General features: G+C 40.2%; 1 long non-coding RNA gene across 1 annotated transcript in view; it reads left to right on the top strand.

The window, feature by feature from the left end:
- Positions 1 to 4,641: 4,641 nt before the first annotated feature.
- LOC141982250 (uncharacterized) overlaps positions 4,642 to 24,412 on the top strand; it is a 61,237-nt gene continuing 41,466 nt past the window's right edge. The window contains exon 1 of the long non-coding RNA XR_012637995.1: positions 4,642 to 5,266. This is a non-coding gene — a long non-coding RNA (uncharacterized LOC141982250). The remainder of the gene's footprint in view (positions 5,267 to 24,412) is intronic.

Here is a 24,412-nt window from a genome sequence, read left to right as displayed (position 1 = left end):
TTCCAAAAGGCATCCAGCCATTGATTTGATGACATCAGAAGAATTCACCACTACTCTTGGTAGTTTATTTCACTGGTTGATCACCCTTGCTGTTAAAAAATTGTGCCTGCTTTCTCATTTGAATGTGTCTGGCTTCAGCTTCCAACCACTGGTTCTTGTTAAAGCTTTCTCTAGTAGATTAAAGAGCTCTTTAGTACTTGGTATTTTCTCCCTGTAAAAGTAATTATAGACTCTAATCAAGTCTCAGTTTTTTGTTTAATAAGCTAAACTGATCAAGCTCATTATGTTTCTCATTCTAAGGCATTTTCTCCAGCTTTCAAATAGTTGTTGTGGTCCTTTTCTAGACCCACTCCAATTTTTCAACATCCTTTTAAAAATGTGGACACCAGAACTGTGTGCAAGTATTCTAGTAACTTGACAATAGTTAGGCTGCTGGTGCGTTGAGACAATTGCCTGAGATACTGACCAATATTGTCTCATTGTTTCCTTGTACTCCCCTGTCTGTTTGTATCCATTTGTGTCTCTCGTGTTATGCTTATATTGCAATCTCTTTGGGGCAGGGGCTGTCATTTTTGTTCTGTGTTTGTACAGTGCTTAGTACAATAGCCTCTTAGTATGTGGCCAGGGCTCCTAGGTACAATGGCCATACAAATAATAAAAGAATAATAATAATAGTATTGGTCTCACCAATGCTGTATACAGAAGTAAAATCACCTCTCTCCTTTACATACTACTCTCCTGTTTATACATCCCAAGGATCTCATTCACCCCTTTTCCCCCACAGCATCACACTAAGAGCTCATATTCAGTTACTTGTTCATTATAACTCCTAAATCCTTGCCCACAAAATGTAATTTTAAATTGAGCCAGGCAACATATCTGACATATGCTACTTTTTTTCCCATTCATAATTGTCTGCTGAGAAATAAGAGAGATGAGAGAGATTTTTTTGTTGGCCAAGGCAGCTGGCAGATGTAGCTTTCTTTCCCGTTTGACTTATCATTTATATTTTACATTACAAGTCAAGAAAAAAAATTAGAAGTTATTGATTTTGCCATTTTATGTTTGCTGTACTTAAATAAGATTTTCTACTTATATGGTGCCTGTCATCTGAAAACCTCAAAGCAGAGATTAATTGATATCTTCACAATACCCTTGTAAAATTCAGTAGGCATTTTTTATTATTTTAATATATAATTATAATACCTAATATATATATATATATTAGGTATTATAATTATATATTAAAAATAATATATATATATATATAAATATAGTTAAACTGAGGCTATAGAAAGGTGAAATGAATTGCCTGTGACTACACAGCAAGTCAGCAGAAGAGATAGGAATAGACCCCTGGAGTCCTAGTTCCCTGTCCTTTGCTCTAACCAATGCTTTCTGAGATGAAGTAATAGTGGAAAAGTTGGAGGATACACTATTCTTATTCTTTGTGTGTATCAAGAAATATCTTTAATACTAGGAGTTATGAACATGCACTGAAGGGAACATAGTTATAATGCTGAGTTAGAAAACCCAAAATGAACTTGGGAAGTCTAATTTAAGTGCTGCTTTCCTTCTGTATCACATTGCATCATTCTGAATCTTTCCCTTTTTGTCACCTTACAACTCCTTGCCCTTGAGTGGGAGCATGTTCATAGAATCATAGAATATCACGGTTGGAAGGGACCTCAGGAGGTCATCTAGTCCAACCCCATGCCCAGAGCAGGACCAATCCCCAATGTTTGCCCCAGATCCCAAATGGCCCCCTCAAGAATTGAACTCACAACCCTGGGTTTAGCAGGCCAATGCTCAAACCACTGAACTACCCCTCCCCCCAAGTCCTTGGTTAAGAGCCGAGGACTTGGAATCAAGACTACTTGCATCTTTTCCCAGCTTTACCACTGTCTTGCTGGGTGACCTAAGGCAAGTCTCTTATCCTTTCTGGGCTTCAAGATTCCACCTATAAGATTGGGTAATAATAATTATTTACCTTGCAGAGATAAATAAGTTGGGATGATCAATTTGCAAAGTGTTTTGAAGGCAGCAGAAGTGCAAAATTGTTTTATTTACTGTCTTCTTCATCACATCTTTAGCTTTATTCAACATGCTATTCTCTTTTCCTCTTTCTCTACAACTGCATTGTCTTGTTCTCTTTTCTGCTCTCTCATAGCACCTCGTCTTTCCTTTCACATCAGAGAGTCTTTCTCCATAGCAGTTCTGGCATCTGGGCACCTGGAGCACTGTCCCTCTCAGAAATATAAGAAAATTAAATCAGAATAAAATGAATTTACCTTCAACTCAGTTCTGGGTGCCATTCACAGCAGTTAATGTAATAGAATAGTGGATCGTGGGCCCAATTCTCCTGTCACTTATACCGATTTTACACCAGTGTAATTCTATTGGCGTCTGTGAAATTACTTCTATTTCACACCAGTTTTGGAAGAGAATCCACTCTGAAATATCTAGGCAGGAGATCTCTGTGCTGATGACATAGACTTAAAATGCATATTCCAGTAAGAGACTTGGAAGTGACAGCCCCACCATCACCATTTCCAGTAAAGTCCCTATGTTTAATTGGACAGCCCAGCAGCTTCACTAGAGAGAAATAGCATCGTCATTTCAAAAATTACCTTTATTTAAGGCACACTGGAGTGCCCCACCTAAAATTTTCACCTAAAGCCATCACCAGCCTTTCTCCCTCTCTGCTACATACACCAAGCTACTTTTCCTTAATTTAATTATGAAAGAAAATTTGGCTCAAAAATGTCCTGCTTTAAATACAATCTGATCCTTGTAGCGCAGAGAATAAAAGTATTGCATAAACAAAAATTTCCATGCTCTGTATCATGTAAAATGTTACATAACTGTGGGCAATCAGTAACTTGAATTGCTTTTGTCAGATATTACAAGCTTTATATTTGCTTCTTACTCCGAGGTTTTAGCCTGTTTACAAAACATTGTTAATGTTAAATCCACACTACAGATTGGAGAACCATGTTGGAAGCAGGTTGGGAGACAACTACATTGTACCAGATTCCCTGACAGGATTGTGTTTGTTGGGCAGGTGGGTAAGTAACCATACCTATGTTTGTTCTATGTGTAGTGGTCCTAGACGATGCCAAGACAGGTTTACTATTTTAATCCTCTTGGAAAGCACCACTTCTCATCTACTTGGCAGATATGAATCACTGTAATTCAAGCAGATAGTTAGTTCCATGTCCTCCTTTTTTCAGACAGAGGGGAAGGTGAAAGGGAGGGGGGAAAAGACACATATTGGACAGCACAAAGCAGCCAGAGATAAAGGCACCTGTGTTAAAATCAGAAATACCATCAGAAGGTTAGGAATCAGTTATGTCAGTGGCCATAGCTCCATTCACAACCCCCAACACAACTGTGCTCCTTTGGGATGCTGCTATTTACAAAGCCCTGAATGAAGCACCTAAGAACCAGAGATAAAGCATTCAGTTGGAATTAATTTCTGGAAAACAGATTCGGGCAGAGTTACAACTTCCAGGGAATGCTGCAAGACCCTTCTTGTTGACAAAGCATTTCCACCTTAACTGCCATGATGATTATATAGATACATTTCCTATAATTCCCTTATTTAGGAAGTAGAAGAGCAGAAAATTCTTGGAGTCAGCTAGGGATCTCACAATGCAGATCTAATTTATCTGAGCAGTGTTTATATACTATCACAATGGGCACTATGGAAGACCCTAAGGGTATGTTACGCTGGGCTCAGGTTCAGTCTCAAGCCCTAACCCCACTTCCATCTACACAAAAATCTCTCAGGCATCGACCCAGATCCAGAGTCATGTACCCCATGAGGTTGGAGGATACAAGCCTGATTCAGGGCAGGTCCCATGGTTAGAGCCTAGAAGGTTTCTAACCATCAGAGGAGTGAAGTTTTCGAATAGCCTTCCGAGGGAAGCAGTGGAGGCAAAAGATCTATCTTGCTTTAAGATTAAACTCGATAAGTTTATGGAGGAGATGGTATGATGGGATAACATGGTTTTGGTAATTAAATATTCATGGTAAATAGGCCCAATGGCCTGTGATGGGTTATTAGATGGGGTAAGATCCGAGTTACCCGGGAAAGAATTTTCTGTAGTATCTGGCTGATGAATCTTGCCCATATGCTCAGGGTTTAGCTGATCGCCATATTTGGGGTCGGGAAGGAATTTTCCTCCAGGGCAGATTGGAAGGCCCTGGAGGTTTTTCGCCTTCCTCTGTAGCATGGGGCACGGGTCACTTGCTGGAGGATTCTCTGCTCCTTGAAGTCTTTAAACTACCATTTGAGGACTTCAATAGCACAGATATAGGTGTGAGGTTTTTTTGTAGGAGTGGTGGGTGAAATTCTGTGGCCTGCGTTGTGCAGGAGGTCAGACTAGATTATCATAATGGTCCCTTCTGACCTAAATATCTATGAATCTTATCATTTTGCAGTGCAGTCAGAGCACTCTTCCCTGAACTTGGTCCTTGGCCTCAAAAATATCCCAAAAGGATATTTATTTTGTCCTCTCTCTCCCAAGAATCACCAATTGACTTGAGGGAAATGGAAGCACTCCCCCATGTTCTAGTGCACCAGCTCGGCATTTAACCCTTCCATTTTATTCTGACCGCCAGGCTGCAAACACACTTTAAGAGACCCATTGCATTTGCAATGGATACTGACCAGTAGAAGTCCCTTACAAAGAATGCTGCATTGCAATCATGGGAACACAGACAGATTTTGGTTAATCTCTGGTGCGAGACTGACAAAACACCTGATTTTAATAAGAATAGAAGGTCTGACTGCTCATATCAGCAAATAGCAAAGAAGGTGGCAGCGTTGGATATTTATCAGGCCTGTGACTGGTGCAGGGAAAGGATTACATGGTTTGGGACTGAATACCAGAAAACCAGGTATCAGAACTGCACCTCTGGCAACTCGCTGACATCATGCCCATTTTATGTTGAATTTGACTGGGCGCTGGGGACTGCACTGAGCCACTGGCAGTGCATGATGACATGGTCAGCTGCGATGGCAACTTGCTGGCCCCAGATGCCAGCACGGGAATTGATGGGAGCCCACAGCAGGTGTTGAATGAGGCAAATGAAGTGACCCTGCTGATGAAGCAAGTCCCAGAGGAGGCTTTGCCGCAGGAGTAGTTGCAGCACATCCTGGGGCTGTACTTGGAGAAGCTTTTTGATGCGGCTCCAGAAGAACAGCCTGCCACAGAACTACAAGCGGAAATGGAAGAAGGAGAAGCTGCCCTGGAGCCTGGTAAGTTTCTGGCTCCAATTTTTGTTTTTATTAAGATAGGAATGGGAGGGATTTCCACTCTCTGAACCAATGCAAAGGATATTATAAGCCCCCAGGTAACAGCATGTATCCATTAGTGTCTGATTCCATACCAGTGCCATGGCGTCCTGCCTCCCTTCCCCTACATGGAATTCAAAATGGAGACCAGGAAATGCAAACAGTAAAACATGCATGTAAATATGAATTTTTACTGGGAAGGTGAATGTTTTTGCTAGTACATTCTCGTTTGTTAAAATAAGAACCTTGTATTACTGTCCCTCTACATACACTGCTCAGTACCAACCCAACAGCGTAACGAGCTGTCTGAAAAGACTGTACTTCATGGGGGTGGATTTAGGGGAGCAGGGAGGAGGTTCAACTGTGGTCCATTTCTGTTCAAAGTAGTTCATGCATTCCATGGGTGACAAATCGTTAGTCTGGGAGTTCTGTGTGTTTGCATGCAGTCCTAATAGGCTGCATTGGAAGTTGTGGGAAAGCACTAAGCCATGCGGAGGCTAACACAGCACCCTGTTGATTCCCTTATAAATTCTTACCCAATCCCAGGTGCTGATAGCTGCAAACTTTTCCTGTACCAGGAACTCCAGATAGGTAGTCACACTGGGGGGAAGAGTTTATTTTTCAGGGATGCTTTGGTAGCTCACCAGCCCATGTCACTCCTAGATGTGCTGGTCAGTCACCATATCAATGAATACTTCAGTGATATATGGGCCTAGTTTCCCACCAGCAGCTTGGAACGACACCTCTTTGCCAATCAGGCACCCCAAGAATCATTAGGTCCTCCAAAATGTGCAATGTCTAAAATGACAGAGAAGACATATGTAGGACAGCCACAGACTTCCCCCAGTACTCCATTTGTTTTGGGGGGAAAGGTTGTGATTTTTAACTTACCATTCTCTCAGCACTTCTTTCACTGCGACTAACCTGGCTGTGTCCAAGGAGCTTCTGTGGCTTGAAGCAGCCCTCTGTCAATATATGGAAGCTGAGTTTCAAAAAGTAACATTTTCTGACCTTGAAATTCCAAAATTATCTTTTTCTGTGTTCCTGCATGGAACTATTTAAGACAGTAACGCTCTGGCTTGGCCAGCTCCAAGCCCCTCAACCTCTACAGGATGCAATACCTCCACACCTTGAACATAAGAATGACCATACTGGGTCAGACCACAGGTCCATCTAGCCCAGTATTCTGTCTTCCAACAGCGGCCAATGCCAGGTGCCCCAGAGGGAATGAACAGAACAAGCAATCATCAAATGATCCATCCCCTGTCGCCCATTCCCAGCTTCTAGCAAACAGAGGCTAGGGAGAGCATCCCTGCTTATCCTAACTAATAGCCATTGATGAACCTATCCTCCATAAACTTTAGTTCTTTTTTTAACCTTGTTGAGATCTTGGCCTTCACAACATCCTCTGGCAAGGAGTTCCACAGATTGACTGTACGTTGTGTGAAAAATACTTCCTTTTGTTTGTTTTAAATCTGCTACCTATTAATTTCATTTGGTGACCCCTAGTTTTTATGTTATGAGAAGGAGTAAATAACAGTTCCTTATTTACTTTCTCCACACCAGTCATGTTTTTATAGACCGCTATCATATCCCCCTTAGTCGTCTCTTTTCCAAGCTGAAAAGTCCCAGTCTTACTAATCTCTCCTCATGTGGCAGCCGTTCCATAACCCTAATTATTTTTGGTGCCCTTTTCTGAACCTTTCCCAATTTGAATATATCTTTTTTGAGATAGGGTGACCATATCTGCATGCAGCATTCAAGATATGGGCACATCATGGATTTTATACAGAGGCAATATGATATTTTCTGTCTTATTATCTATCACTTTCTTAATGATTCCCAACATTCTGCTTGCTTTTATGACTGCTGCTGCACATTGAGTGGATATTTTTAGAGAACTATCTACAGTGACGCCAAGATCTCTTTCTTGAGTGGTAACAGCTAATTTAGACCCCATCATTTTATATAGTTGGGATTATATTTTCCAATGTGCATTACTTTGCATTTATCAACATTGAATTTCATCTGCCATTTTGTTGCCTAGTTACCCAGTTTTGTGAGATCCTTTTGTAGCTCTTCGCAGTCTGCCTGGGACGTAACTATCTCTTGTATCATCTGCACATTTTGCCACCTCACAGTTTACTTTTTCCCCCAGATCATTTATGAATATGTTGAATAGGACTGGTCCCAGTACAGACTCCTGGGAGATACCACTGTTTACCTCTCTCCATTCTGAAAACTGACCATTTATTCCTACCCTTTGTTTCCTATCTTTTAACCAGTTACCAATCCATGAGAGGTCTTTCCCTCTTATCTCATGACAGCTTACTGTTCTTAAGAGCCTTTGGTGAGGGACCTTGTCAAAAGCTTTCTGAAAATCTAAGTACCCTATACCTCTGGATTCCCACATGCTTGTTGACCCCCTCAAAGAATTATAATAGATTCAGAACTCTTGGGTGAATACCATCTGGTCCTGGTGACTTATTACTGTTTAGTTTATTAATTTGTTCCAAAACCTCCTCTACTGATACCTCAGTCTGGGACAGTTCCTCGGATTTGTCACCTAAAAACAATGACTCAGGTTTGGGAATCTCTCTCACATCCATAGCCATGAAGACCAATGCAATGGCCTTATCATCCTTGAGTGCTCCTTTAGCATCTTGGTCAGCCAGTGGCCTCACTGGTTGTTTGGTAGGCTTCCTGCTTCTGATGTACTTTAAAATATTTTGCTATTACTCTTTGAGCCTTTGGCTAGCTGTTCTTCAAATTCTTTTTTGGCCTTCCCAATTAGATTTTTCTACTTAATTTGCCAGAGTTTATGCTCCTTTCTATTTTCCTCACAAGGATTTAACTACCACTTTTTAGGATGCCTTTTTGTCTTTCACTGCTTCTTTTACTTTGATGTTGAGGCATGGTGGCACTTTTTTGGTGCTCTTACTATGTTTTTTAAGTTGGGGTGTACCTTTAAGTTGAGCCTCTATTATGCTGTCTTTAAAAAGTTTCCATGTAGCTTGCAGAGATTTCACTTTTGGCACTGTACCTTTTAATTTCTGTTTAATTAACCTCCTCATTTTTGTTTAGTCTCCCTTTCTTAAATTAAATGCTACAGTGTTGGGCTGCTGTGGTGTTTTCCCTGCCACAGGGATGTTAAATTTAATTATATTTTGGTCACTATTACCAAGCGATCCAGTTCTATTCATCTCTTGGACCAGATCCTGTGCTCTACTTAGGACTAAATCAAAAATTGCCTCTCCTCTTCTGGGTTCCAGGACTAGCTGCTCCAAGAAGAAATCATTTAAGCTGTCAAGAAACTTAATCTCTGAATCCCATCCTGAGGTTACAAGTACCCAGTCAATATGGGGATAGTTGTAATCCCCCATTGTTATTGAGTTTTTTATTTATATAGCCTCTCTAATCTCCTTGAGCATTTCACAGTTACTATCACCATCCTGGTCAGGTGATCGGTAATATATCCCTACTTCTATATTCTTATTATTAGATCATGGAGTTACTGACCATAGAGATTCTATGGTACTGTTTGGCTCATTTAAGATTTTTACTTCATTTGATTCTATGCTTTCTTTCACATATAGTGCCACTCCCCCACCAGCATGGCCTGTTCTGTCCTTCTGATACATTTTGTACCCTGATATTACTGTGTCCCATTGATTATCCTCATTCCACTAAGTTTCTGTGATGCCTATTATATCAATATCCTCACTTAATACGAGGCACTCTAGTTCACCCCTCTTAGTTTAAAAACTGCTCTACGACCTTTTTAATTTTAAGCGCCAGCAATCTGGTTCCATTTTGGTTTAGATGGAGCCCAACCTTCCTGTATAGGCTCCCCCTTTCCCAAAAGTTTCCCAGTTCCTAATAAATCTAAACCCCTCCTCCCTACACCAGTGTCTCATCCATACATTGAGACCCTGTAGTTCTGCCTGTCTAACTGGCCCTGCACGTGGAACTGGAAGCATTTCAGAGAATGCTGCCATGGAGGTCCTGGATTTCAATCTCTTACCTAGCAGCCTATAGTTGACCTCCAGGACCTCTCTCCTATCCTTCCCTGTGTCACTGGTACCTACATGTACCACGACCACTGGTTCCTCCCTGGCACTACACATAAGTCTATCTAGATGTCTCTAGAGAACCTCAACCTTCGCACCAGGCAGGCAGGCAAGTCACTATGCTGTTCTCCCGATCATTGCAAACCCAGCTGTCTATGTTTCTAATGATCGAATCCCCCATAACTGTTACCTATCTCTTCCTAATAACTGGAGTTCCCTCTCACCGGAGAGGTATCCTCAGTATTAGAGGATACCATAACATCATCTGGAAGGAGAGTTCCAACTATGGGATCATTTCCCTCTGCTCCAGTTGGATGTTCTCCTTCCCTGAGACTGTCATCCTCCTCAACAGCACAGAGGTGAGCAAACAGGAGTGGCTAACAGGGGAATTTTGTGAGGCAGTTTAGAGGGGGAGCGTTAGGAGGGGCTAGATACACTTAACATTCTTTAAACTTAAAGCCCAAAACACCCCCTAATAAAAACAAAACATCATCAAAGGAACGAGCTGCAGGAGTAAAAAGAGAATGCAGGCAGAAGTCCAGCAACAGAGTGGGGGCTACCCAGTTTATTGCACCCAGTGCAGCATGCATGATTACCTGCCCCATGGGCAGGTGGCATATGTGTGCATTCAGTGTAAGGAGCTCCTAGCCCTCAGAGACTGTGTACGGGCTTTGGAGACCAGAGTGGCTGAACTGGAGGAGCTAAGGGAGACAGAGAGGTACATATATAAGACTTTCCAGGACACAGTAGAATGGTCCCATCCCTGGTCTGACAACTTGCCCAGACTGCAGAAGCCTGGCTCACCATACCAAGAGGAAATATTTCTGTGTTGAACTTAGGGTTGAAGTTCTGGACAGGGCCAACAATCTGGTCAAGTACCAAAGGAAAAAGGACTTACAGGAACATGAAAGACATGCCAAGAGGAAGCAGAAAGGCTCAAGCTGGCTTTGCAGCTTGAGGACAGGGTAGTGGTGTCAGTGTGGGAGCAGGCACTTGCTTCAAAGCTTCTGGGACAGGAACAGCAATTAAGGGACAATAATAGAATACAAAAGAGAGAACCGTTTGAGCAGCTGCAAACTCTAATATTCACAAGAATGCAGCCCGCACCATGGACCACATCCACAGTACCCTAGCTTTCATTCCAGGATGAGCTGGGACAACTCCATGGCTGGGTGGCCATGCAGTTGGCCCCTCTGAGCAGCTGGACAGAGCAAATGAGCCCCATGCAGTCTTCAATGTTGAACCCATCCCATGTGGTGGCCTCCACACTCCAGCCTGGTGCCACGTGCATGACAAACATGGAAGGAGGGGAAAAGAGAGCAGGAGGCCAGGAAACATGAACATAGTGGAGGGTGTCTTGTGCATAGTTTCACGGTTTTCACTTGTGTAATCACTTTGCTGTGGGTTACTTTTAAAGCTTTTGGTGTTGCTGGTGTTTCAGTGTGCTAATGGCAGCTGACCTGCCAGACAACGGTTTAATATTGTACTTTTCCAATAAATCTGTAAAAATAAAGGTTTTTATTTTATAAAGAAATATTATTGCCATCACTGCAACACATCACATACTGTATATTTCAAATAATAAAGGGAGACACATGATCAGGGACAACTGGGTGGTTGTATGCAAAACCCATGTCTCAGTACTGCTATATGCATCAGTTCATATAACATTTACATCAATCTGTACGGTTCCCACCCCCAACCATTTCAACCTGTCATTCAAACATACGCTGCATGGCCGTTAGTTGCCCCCAACACAATCAATCAATTCCCCACTCCCCAAGCACGTTCAGGAAAGTATTATTCTTCCTGTGCCATTGGCCCATATAAGTCCATAATGTGAGAGCACAAAGCACCTCTGATTTCTGTTGCCTGGGTGCATCCAACTCCAGCTGTGGTAGGTGCACTTTCTGGCTGAGTGCACCGCTTCAGCAGACCCCTTGCTGTCATAGGTCCATTCGGGGGCCATGCCTCACCTTCAGCTTCACAATTCTGACCCATTCTCTCAAAGCCAGCAATTACTTCAGCAATATCTTCAGTAAACCACACACCTGCTTGCCTCAGAAACCTCTGCCACCACTTTACCCGCAGTCAACTTTCCAGTACCAAACAGGTTGGCAACAGACCTGTAGCAGTCTGGGATAGCCAGCTTCCAGAGGGTTATAGCAAACGCTTATGGATCAGAATGGCCACCCTTATGTGTGTGTCTTTATGCTGGAGGGTCAGGGCAAGCTGCTTGCAAAGCTCCAGAAAGTGAAAGTTCTGCATCCACTACTGGTCATCCCAGGTCTGCATGATGATGTGATACCACCAGTCTGTGCTTGTGGTTCTGCTTGAGAAGCGCCAGTCTATATAGGTGGCAGCACAGGCTACAGCAAGTGTCATGAGCAGTATCAGGCAGTTCAAATCTGCCACGTCTGTGTCATCCTCCTTCTGCTCCATCATTAGCTCTGTCAGGGGCCTTCAGTGAGTCAGAAAACACCCGAGCTGTTCGGGCAGCCCTGAGGTCAGTTGCACCAGCTGGCTGTAGAAGTCACAGAGGTCCCAGAAAGTTACAGAATCCGTGACCTCTGTGACAGACTCACAGCCTTAATTACTGTATTATTATAACCTCGCTAGTGGGGAGATGTGAGACCTGGGAGGTTGAAAGACTATATTGAAATTGTGCCAGACACGAATGGACATTTGGGTTGATAAGTGTGAAGTGGATTTTTTGGGGAATACGTCAGCAGAGTAAGGCAAATTCCCCAACTCTTGCTATGCAAAAACCCAGCCTTTCAAAACTACACCCAGAGGAGTGGGTCATTGCCTGCTAACTAGTTCCTGAAAGTTGGAGATCAAAGGCCTAAGTTCTAGAAAGGAACAGGCTGATCTGCTCAGCCTGGGTTCTGGTTCTGAATCTGAGACAGTTATGAACTTGTAGCTACAGGGAAAACCCAGTTGTGGGTTTTGAAGGACTTTCCAGACCCAAAATTGGAGTTGGGGAGACCCCAGTCAGCTTTTCAACATGTTTCTAGGGTCTTGTTTTAATGTGTTTTCTCTGTAATGCTTTCATTTAGCCTCTGTGCTGGGGACCAGGATCTGATTTCATAACACATCAAACGTACTTCTCTTAGAGTTAAGTAAGTGCAGTAACAAAGAAGTAAAAGCCAAAATTTAGGAAACTGGGGTCCAGATTCTGCATGCCATTAAATAGGTATGGGTCCATGGCATTACAGCAGTGTTAAACCAGTGTGAGAGGGGAGTTGCCTCCTAGTTACAGAGAGGTAATTCAGGCAGCATTATGTTACCTGAAGGGTAATAAATAGGAAATAAGTTACTAGGGAAAGTGATTGAAGCAAAGAGTATATATGAGTTCAAGAGACAACTAGACTTATTTCCAGGGAAAGAAAGATGCTCAAAGGGATCTCAATGGGAGATAGGTGCCTAAGTATCTTTGAGGATATGGGACTAAGACCCAAGAGGAAAGGACAGTCATGTTGGGCTGATAAGACTCAATGGCCTTTTCCTATTGCTAAGTGATTTTGTGTTGCTCATGGTCTTACTGCATGTGAGTAATAGTGAAATTCATTCTAGGGGTATTGTAAATGGTTGAATACATAATATAATTATTATAAATAATATGTTTGTCTCACCTAAAGGTTTAGAAAATACAAATAATTATATTAATGCAGCATTAAGGGTGAGATTTTAATTGTCTAAAATTCAAAGTTAAGGTTTCTCCATCAGCCCTAACTCTTTCCCCATGAGTGCCTGCATAACAAGATACTCTTTCATAATATACAGGGGTTATGCATCAGTCAGTGTATTCATAATTGTTGTCTACAGTAGTTTCACTCCAGCATACCCAGAGTTACACTAGCTTGTAGTAGAGAGTTCATTTCAACTTTCTGAAAAGGCGACTATGAGAATAAGCAGCGATCTACCAGCTGTTAAGAGGATAGATAGAAACATGAGGGAGGTTTCAAACTGGTGTATAGGAGAGAAGGCCAGATGTATGAGGAGCATATACAGACACTGTCAGAAATGAGGAAAGAAGCAGCTAAAAGAAGCAGATGGGTGGACAAGGCAGCAACACACAACACGAAACCTAGGGAGAGAAAAAAGGAAAAAATGTTGGAGAAAACAAACCCCAGTAAATATGGAAATAACTGAGAATAATGAGGTACTCATGGGTATTTCTAAGATGTGTGTATGCAAATACAAGACTCATAGCAAAGATAAAGTCAATAACGATAACAGTTAAGGCCTCCATTTTACCTGGGCCTCAACCAGGCCTTTAATATTGTTGGCCCTGTGTTGTACCTACAATGGAATGTGGGTACAAAATTACAAGTGCAAATAATTATATCCTCAGTTGCACCCACTTAGACATCTAGACCCGGCCAACACCCGAAAGGTGTATCTATTTAAAATTAAATCAATAAATTCCATGCAACCTAAACTGCTATCAGCCAATCTTAAACAGATAGGGAAGTACCCCCACACAAAGTTACACTAGTTTATCTACACTGGGTTAACATCACACAATTAGTTAAAGTGGTGCAACTTCTTTGCAGAGAAAGCCCTAGGTACCTGATTTGTGGATATCATCAGCTAAATGGGTACAACCGCACACACATTATTGCACCCACATTTAATTGAAAATGGAGGATTTCACCCACAATATAGCAATTTTTTGTAAAAACAAACAAACAAACCCCATAAGCTTGAGGACAAAATTATTTCCCCATCAGACTCTGAGCAGCATTAGAGATGGGGAGGAAGTGCACCAGCCTAGCAATGTTGCATGGAGACATTGGTCCTGATTTTCCACTGACTCGCACCCTGTACTCATTTACACCTGAGCAAGCTGGGCATAAAAAGCTGCCCTTCTGATTTAGTAGCATTTTACACAGTTTGCACAGCTTTAAATGACTGCACAAGATGCAAAGCTGTGAAGAATCAAACCCATTATGTCTTTGGACAGAGTTATATCATCAGGCGAGCAAGAGGACAGTGTGCTGGCCAGTGGAAACTGCTGTAACTTGGAGTAGATGGAGGACTGGAACAATTACTGAATGAAATATAGAGAGTAAGAAAAACTATACGTAAGGCAAAAGGAAAGAAAGACTGGAAAAAGTAAACGTCAGTAAAGATCGTTCCCTTGCTTACATCAGTCCTACACCAGTGTAAAGCCGTTCATTTGAATGCAGTTACTCCTGAAAGGGAGAGAAGAAACTGGGATTAGGTTAGAATAAACAGACTAATAAGAAAATTAAGTACTTAAAGAATAAGTGATCAGTGAAAGAGACAATAAAGCCTCAGAGGCAGTGAGAGTAATTTATTGACAGCACTGGTAGACATTCCTAAATTTTTTAATGAATTATTTGCCTCAGTGTTCACAAAGGAGGATAGGAAACAGATGCCAGAAAGAGACATAAATTTTACAGCAGACATTGAAGGTATACTGAAGAAAATCAGGATCATACCAGAAGAGGTGACCTAGAAATTAGAATATTTAAAGACTGACAAACCTGAGGGGTCAGAAGGTACTCATCTGATGAAGAGTCCCAGAAGAGACAGGGAAACTGTTAGCAAGTTTTTTTTTTTTGTAATTTATTTGGAATAAAAAAAAGGACAATGTAACACAAATTTGAGAAGTGATCTAGGTGAAATCGAGAAAGCTACAGACAGGTAAGATTAAAGGTGAACTAAAATGCTTTTTGAAAAAAAACATTAAGGCATCAATTTTAAAAAAGTGGAAGTTCCAAACCTTTAACAAGGCTACATGTGTAAACTGTACAGTTACACAGAAATATATATATTAAAAGTCACCTGTATTCAGAGTTGTTTCTTCTGTAATAGCTTGTGACCACCACTAGCATAGATTAACAATGGAGGGCACGAGACTATTTTTTAAATCCTTCAATTTTAACTTCAATAGTGGGACGATAGTGGGAACACTGGATTATGCCCTGAGCAAAAAAAATGTATGCAAGGTGGCAAACAATGGAATTGCCACTAAATAGGACCAAACTTTGCAAGAGGGAGGTAGGTGGGGCCTAAGTAGTAACTTGCTTCTCTCCTTATCCCAGGGATGCCCCTCTTTGTGACTGTGGCAGGTCTGGATAGGGAGGGAGATTGGGGCACAGCTTTTCAGCAGCTCTGTGCCTCAGCATACTCTTTAGGAATATACTGCGTTTTAGCGTGTGAGTAAACACTGACAGAGTCAACATTGATTTATGCCATTCTATCTCCAGGTGTCTATGGCTGCCTGAAGCCCGTCTTGCAGTTCTAGGAGTCATCAAGGTCCCAGTCTCTGGCAATGCTGTTTCTTAAGGCTGGATCTGAAATTCCTGTGCAGTCAGACCATGTTTATGGTTCAGTGCCTCTTACCTCCTTCTCTACAGACTTGCAGCCTGCGTTAAGCTTCTGCAGGTTCCAGTCCTCCTACTCTCTTGCCTCACAGTCATCCTCAGTATTGTAAACCCTGCTCATCAAATAATTTGTGAAACTTCTGCAAATACAAACTCCCCGAATTTTTCACTTACTTCTGGCCTTTCCAGGGAATAGTCTCGTGGTATAGGCCATGGGCACCACTGTAATAAACATGCTATAAATGGATAATATTCGTAGTGTGCAAAGGCAAGACCATGTCTGACAAAATACAAAATGGATAAAAACAGAGAGAAACCATAGACAAATTCCTTTGTAAATTTCCATAACGCTTTTTATACAGAACAAATAAAAATTCCCTGCCAGACTAGTGATGTACAGTAGAGGCAGTGGGTTACTTTCATATACGTGCCAATTCTCTATCCATTAGAGAGGTTAGATATAAGTTCTAACAGTAGTGGATGAAGGAATGAGGCCAGTATAAGGCCAAAGTATCAGTATTAAGACCGTTTTTGTTCTTTTTATGTAGGCAACCGGGAACATAGAATGTGCAGTGAGAGGGTAAAATTTGATGATTGTACAAAACTGCCCAATAAGTCAATATGAAGGAGGCAGACACTATAGTAGAGAACAAGTAGGAGAGGCTAGGATCAAGGACAGATAAATGGCTTAGGGAATAACATAGAAAAATGTAAGAGAAAGAAACTGAAGATGAAAAGAGATATGCTTTCAATTGTCAAATGACTAGACTATACTATTTTAACTGCAGCCTGTGGTAGCTGATTGTATTAAACAGCTCTATATACCGACAAATAAAAAGTAGTTTTCCGGACTTTACTTTTTAGGGAGCAAATCTTGCCCAATGGACAGTGGGAATGTCCAGCTAACCCATGTAATCACCGTGCCACTGCATCCTAAACCTGTCCCTATTGGGCCCTCTGTAACTGTGCAGAAGATCTTTTGGCAGAGCTGGGAGCGCCATCATTTGGAGGGAATGCACAGCTTTGTGTCTCTTTTCTGATAATGGCACCCATCATCATAATATCTGGGATTTGAGTGTGCTGCCTTCAACCTGTGCAGAAGAGCTGCAATAATTCTGCAGCGGCCAGAACATCCTTCAGGGCTGGGGAAGGATTTGCCCCTTAGTCCCCAAATCTCCCTTCCTCCTGAATCTGACACTGGGTAACATAGCACTTTGTAACATCCTTTTCTTCATTCCCTATAGAATTGTTCTTTTCCCTACAAAATATACCTAGTTTCATACTCTGATCTGAATAAGAGATTTACTCTTCTATATGATTTCACCTATGTTCTGCTGTACCTTTAATGACTGCAAGGTTTTATTGAGGGCACAATTTGGACCATAAGACAGAAAGGGAATATGTGGTAAATCTATTCAGGAATAGGGAATAGTTTGAGAAGGCTTCCAGGCCTCTCTGTCCATCCTAAAAACTTCTCATGTTCTTCTGATGCACTCATTGAATTACATCAGAATATAAAAAAGTTGAAAATCTTGGCTTAGTTCCAAAGCATCCTGGTTTACCTGCATTTCTCTTGCATTTAGAAGCACGTGATTTACCAGCAGGTAGTTCAGTACATCTCAGTGTAACCTAATGGGCAATGCAATGTCGATAGAAGCACTGATAATTTTTAATACTTTATCTCCAATTAATGAAAGTGGTTAACAGGTTATTATGAAATCTTTCAGTGGATATTTGTGGACACTGGAGAGACAAGGAAATAGAACTTTTTTAGAGATCTGCTTTTTATAGTAATGGGGATATAAACACCTAAAAATCAGGATTTTATACTAAAAGGGCAAGCTAACCTTACTAAATGGTGATTACTCACTGTATAATAGAAAAGGAAATAAAAGCTTTTTAATAAAATGTATCAAATCCTAAGAGTGCAGTTAAACTCATTAAAGAAAAAATGAAGTTGGAAAAACTGGTCTTATTTTTTTTTCACTCCCAGTAGAGTTCATTTCTACTTCAACAACTAAGCCAAGGTCACATTTAACTCACTTCAATTTCACCCAGTGCACAAGCTAATGTCAATAGTACAGCTGCCATGCAGAGCTAAAGACTGATGGTTAGACAAAGCCATTTACACAAGGCTGGGTCTTTCATCTTCTCTCAGCTAGTGACATAACAAAGCACTGAGGTTATTCTCAACTAGAGACTATAACTGGCATATTAGAAAAAATGTTATTCTCCTTAGCTGTCACACAAAGGATCTGAAGAAATGTAGAAATGTTTTTTCCTTGGTCATCTAGGGAGATCACAAAGTGACTCTAATAGCCTTCACTCTGAAATTTTCACATGGTTTAAGTGATTGCCAAGTCTGATATTTTCCATTTACACTTCATTGCCATCAGAAAAAGAAAAAAAATCAATATACCTACCTACTCAACTGTGTCACAGGATGAGCTTATAAAAGAAGACATCAGTCTTTTTAGGGCATGAAAAATATACTTATTCAAATATATCTTATTTAAAATGACATAAATTGCAGTGGTTAGTCAAGATTCGATTTCCTCTAAAATATAAGATTTAAAATATTCCCTGACTTGCCAAGGAATAAGAATCCTTCAAATTGTTGATATATATAAATGAACTTGTTTTCTGTTGTAAGTTGTCCCCACCATAGTGTACTTGTATTAGGGGCTATTTTTATGAATTTCACAGGGAAAGTGAGAATCTAACATATTATCACATTTTTTCTGAGTTGCCACAAATAATGGGAATCTTGCCAAGACATGGGAGCCATAACTTCTTTTCATTTCTATTTTACTGTGTCTAGGACTTCCAGTTCCCTTATCTTATTGGCTGTAATAAAATACCAAGTGATGCTATGCAATTTAACAAGCTTTTATACCATATATTTCCTAACTTGCTTTTGCTGATACATTTCTTGTCTGCACATTAAAGATGTAACTATACGCAACAGTGTAAATATCTTTGTTTCAGTCCAAGATATTAGCTCAGCTGTCTGATGGGTCTCTCAATTAACAGGACTCATGTCAATTTATCAAAGCAGTTATTTTAGCATTTGTTTGGGGTAGACTCCAGCCCACTTGATCCTCATCAGGGGCATATGACAAGTGAAAGCTAATCATGTCCCTGACTAGCCTAGTCTGAATAAAATTGCAAGGTCACATTCACCTAAGATGTCATTTTCCTGTAAATTTCCCTACCTATCACCAGCACTCTTCTGCCATGTTTCAGCACATCTCTCTGGCTAAGGGGGTGGATAACTTAAGAACTGAGATGACACTCTAATCTACCTGACAGTGGTTGCTAATCCCTTACCCTCTTGATGGCTAAATGTAAGGGAACCAATTCCATGATTGTTTAACAATTGTTGGCAGGTGAACTGGAGGGTCATCTCAGCTCTAAAGTACATCATCCACCCTGTTGGCCAGAGAGATGTACTGAAACATGACAGACCAGTTGGTCAGTCAGCTTGAAAGGCGGAATTTCTGAGGTCATTCCTGAACCTGTGTCCCCCATGTGGTAACACAGCACACTAGCCGTAAAGCTACTAGGCCATCCCCCACAGTTACAAGTATTTCAAGGTCAATTTATCAATTTAACAGCTTCATTTTCTTAATCACTAAACTTCTGTCTCTTTGAGCTTGTGCTGAAAGACTGTGGCTGCTAATTAAAATGGAGCTTTACTAGCAAGTACACAAATTAGATCCTGTCAGTAAGTTTATTCTAACTATTGGTCATTTCTAAATGCCTTTTTAATCCCCTAATTTTTACATTAAAATTCAAAAGCCTAACAATCTTAATCACCCCTACATCAAATTCATCATTAAGAACAGGAAGCCAGATGGTATAATTTTGATTTACCGGACTTCAGCGTGAATTAATGTACTGAGTGCCGATAATGAATACATCAAACCTGATATTGCAGAAACCTATGAATCTGGCATGTTAAATTAATAACACACTTTGCACAATGAAAGCATGTAAGCTCATATAAAACTGAGGAGTAATGGTCCCTTTTATTTTAAATGGTCTTTATTAGTCTTCCGTTTTGACTCTTAACAAAAGATGAACATTTTGTTTAGGAAAGTTCTGTCCATTTCACATCCACTCTCTCTAATGTAACTTAGAAACTAAAAGCAAAATGAAGATGAAAATCTTTCTAATTATAGCCTTTTTTTAGGAATGCAGATATATTTCTGGGAAAACCTGCATTGAAGAGACACAGTGACATAAGGTGACCAGACAGCAAATGTAAAAATATCGGGACGGGCGTGGGGGGGGCAATAGGTGTCTATATCAGACAAAGCCCCAAATATCAGGATTGTCCCCATAAAATCAGGACATCTGGTCACCCTACAGTGACATGACCCGGGGCTATGCTTAGATTTATGTTGCAACTATGCGTATGAAGTTTAAATGACACCCAGAAACTCATCCACATCGAAACATCATATCACATATTTGTTTATTACATAAAACATTTACTTATTACACATGTACCATAGATCTACACCTGATTATACACTGGTCTTTCATTTATTTCTTAATTCCTATACTTTTTTGTTTCTCATTTCATTGTGGCATATATTGTATATTGTTCAGTGAAACTAAATAACATAGGTTACAGATAAGGGGCAGGGAGTGGTTCAGTTACAATAAAAAGAATAATCATTCACTTATATGATTCATGCATTTGGGAAAGACATTTTTCCAGGGCAATACTTAATGGATATGACCCATTTTGACAATATCTTATAGTTACGCAAATATTGTATTGTATATACCATAGTGATAGGCTCTTTAGAAACACTATCTATCTATCTACACAATTAAAATAACAGAACATTTGAGCCAATAACTAGCCTGTGTGCTAATGTTAAATCATTGTATATGGCTGAATTAGCTTAAATTCCTAACTTTTTAGGTTACAAACTTTTCATGCACCTAGTGAGATACAAAAAGAGAAATGAGACATTTACAGTAATACAGAGCTCACAATAGTCTAGTCATGCCTTTGAAAACAAAGTTCCAATCCCTGTGAAGTCAATGACAAAATTCCCATTGGCTTTGGTGAGAGCAGGATCAGTCCCAAATACTCAGGTAGAGTTTTCCACTTTGAGAATTGCTAGTGACTTTTTCATATACACAGTAGCAACATAAATAGAAGTAGACCATTCAGTGTGAGTTCTAGCTCTAAAACATTCCTGTGTTATACACCTTCTAAATGAAATAGAGTTTGGAATGCTTTTGCACTGAATAAACTAATACATATAAATATAGACTCACAGGCCAAGAAGTCAGGATGAGAGCAGTCTCTGCTTTTGAAACCACAGACTATTTGCTATAAAATCATTTAGAGAGGTAGAAAATGATTAGTCCAGCTCTGAGCAGGCTACAGCTGACTGAATAGGTTAACATGAGCATAAACATTTCCCCATCTTTATTCTGTCTCTCAATCTATGTACAGTAGGCAAATATTTCAAAAGTCTCAGTGTAGCTATAATCAATATAGCCAATAGAATATGGATGAGTTAATACCAGAACAAATGTTGCAAACCCTGAATTAGTTGCTACTTTCATTGGCTCAGTGTGTCCCTGCACTTGTAACTAGAACATATCATTTGTATTGCTTAGAGCTATGTTGCTAAGACTGATTGCTAAACAAAACGAGAGATGCATTAGGGGTTTATCTTGAAGCGGTAAAAAAGCCCTCTTATGCTTCTAGTTTTTATATTTTAGTGGCTTTATCCTTCAAAGAACCCGTGCTCGGGTTTGGTGTTCCTTCCTCCACCCGCTCTTCCTTCCCCCCGCAAAATGAGAAAGAACGAAAAATAGGCTGCTAAACGTTCTAGCAACTTGAACGGAATAAGTCAGTTGTTCCTGGTGGAAAATATTTCTTACTCTTAAATCTCTAGCTGAAGCTCATTTGACAAACCTATTATAAAATGAATAAATGCAGCTCGGTGTGATTTGTCCATTGTCAACATGTTAACACACTTTATTTGAAGGTAGATTGATGAAGGGTGGCTGAAGGAGTTTACCCTCCTGAGTTAAAGAATAGAAAACCCTTTTTTCTTAGCATTTTTCTTTTTTTCTTAGAAGTTCACAAGAGGAGATATACAATTATCCTCGACTTGCTGATGCAAAGGAACAGAGCATTTAGTTTCTTGTCACTGTCTCTGAAATTCCTAAAGGTACAATTAGCATTTCATTTGACATAATGTTGAAAGGTTCATAGATTGATCTTCCCTAAAATGCAGCGAGAATTTTTTGAAATGCAAATTTTGACATTTATTAACTTTTATTCCAGATCTGTTTATAGACTGTAAAACTGTGCATACATTTAACTCGAAGAAGCTAAAAGGACAATGTTTAGGTGGATACTCTGTGTTATAATAAAAGTGTATTTTATTGTTTCAACAATGAAATTTTTATTATCAGAGATTTATGATATCAGCACAGCAGTTTTTACTGCCTGATTCACAGTGTTTTTATAGATGTATATTCAACAAAACAAGGAGAGAAATTGTACTGCAGTGCTCTCTCTCAGGAGTGCATTTCCCCATTGAAATAATGTCAGCAGTTTTCCACCTTCAAAGCCCTGTGTTTTCAAATCAATTAACAATTCTAATTGTGCAGGAACAGTTGTTCACTTAGCTTGGCAAATGGGACAGGAAACATTATTTCCTTTCTTTGCCTAAAACGAAGACTTCAATCTTCTGAACCATATTTAACATATAAAAAGCACACAACCGAAAAGTTAGACAGTTCTGAAACTCAGTCAGTTGTGATTGTTGTTTTTCTCAGGGTGGATTGCACTTATTTTCCAGCACATCTTATTTTCAAGCTTTGGTGGAAGGGTGGAGCAACATACTCGTCTCGGTATGCCCGCAAACTACTTTAGGGTTCACTTACATCTGACTTTTACCTATCTGGACAGCTGTAACAGTTTATGCTTTTGCAAGGTGGTAAACACTGGTACTGACCTAACCAGTGAATCCAGGATGCACATCTGTATCTGGCAAGCTAGCCAGAGCTGACATACAGGAATATAATAATGTACTGAAACCAAATCTGCTCTTAAAAGTGAAATCTACATTCTACAATGTTCCTTGTGTGTGAATGAACATATGTACATGTGATTATATATATATACAAAGAGAGTTAAAGTAATTATACATATATATATATATATATACAGTGCCTAACAGATAATAAATAATTAAAACAAAAATACCTTTCACTTGTATAGTACTTTCCCTCCGTATATTCACTTTAGAAAGAAGGGCAAATATTATTACCCAATTTTACAAATGGAGCACCTGGGTAATCATCTGCACAATCAGAGAACAATTCCTTAGCATAATCAAGAATAGAACCCTACAGCACCTGACAACAAGACCCATGCACAATCCACTAGACCACAATTTCCCTGGGTGCTACTCACCAAAACACACACACACACACACACAAAATCTCTTTGCCAAAAAACCTGGACGGGCAAAAATTCAAGCCCATTACACAGATGGTCTCAAAATAATCACATGCATACTGTACATTGGAAAAACAACACTATTGTTTTTCATATGAATATCAGGAAAACTCCTCAATACAAATAATCTTGCAGGTGTGTATGCAATGCATAGTTGTATAAGGGAGCATATATGGGTCATACCCTCTGATCTCTCGACCCATCTCAAAACGCCTCTCCACAACTCTTATCACAGAGAGTCTGCAGGGTGACATCTGCAGGTTTTGACAGAAACCAGGATTGGGACAGAAGACTACCATTATGCCTATCTTTTCTGATAAACGCTTACATGCAGATCTGATAAACACTCACATGCAACCTTACCAGATTGTGGTCCTATAGGAGAGGGCAACACCTGTAAATCAGGGCCATTAATTTGCATCTGTCTCCTGTTAAGGACAGGTGGCCATAAATTTGGCCTTAGACTGGGGCTGGAACTGGATATTAGAAAGGTCAGAATATCATTTTTGCCATGGTTGGATCATTGCTTTACACAAGCAACAGAGAACCCAAACTCCTTACAGATGGGAGGGTACGTTGTGATGATTGTCTCTAGGAGAGTACTGGCCTGAAATAATTTGTAACAGAAAGTTAGAGAAGATTTTTTTATACTCACTGTTGGTTTATTCTTGTGATGAATTGCTGGAAGAATATACTCGTGTCTTCCACCACTGGTTCACTGATGAGCTGCAGGAGTTGAAGCATTTGGACAGGACATTGGAGTAGTGATGACAGACAACCCATTCAGAATTAGATTAGATATTCTACTTAGAGCTTGTCTACCCCGAGAAATTAATTTGGATTGAGGGAGAGTATGAATTAAAAGCAGAATAATTATTCCCAATTAACTCCCTGTATGGCTGCTCTAACCTCTGTCATAGAGGGCCTAGGTATATTTAATCCTATCTCAACACAGAGGGATGGACTAGATGACCTCTTGAGGCTCCTTCCAGTCCTCCAGTTATGTGATTCTATCTGAAATAAATGTGCCTTATTCTGAATTAGCTTAATTCAAAGCTAATTTGGAATGACATGCTCTTATATTGAAATAAGAGCATTTACACAAGGAGTTAACCAGGAATAACTCACCATATGGTTAAGCCCTTAGAGTCCATATTCAGACTTACTCAGAAAT

Source organism: Natator depressus, chromosome 1, assembly GCF_965152275.1.
Source record: "Natator depressus isolate rNatDep1 chromosome 1, rNatDep2.hap1, whole genome shotgun sequence".
NCBI lineage: Eukaryota > Metazoa > Chordata > Testudines > Cheloniidae > Natator > Natator depressus.
Note: the sequence above shows the minus strand (reverse complement) of the source record. Positions and strands in the feature narration are given on the sequence as shown.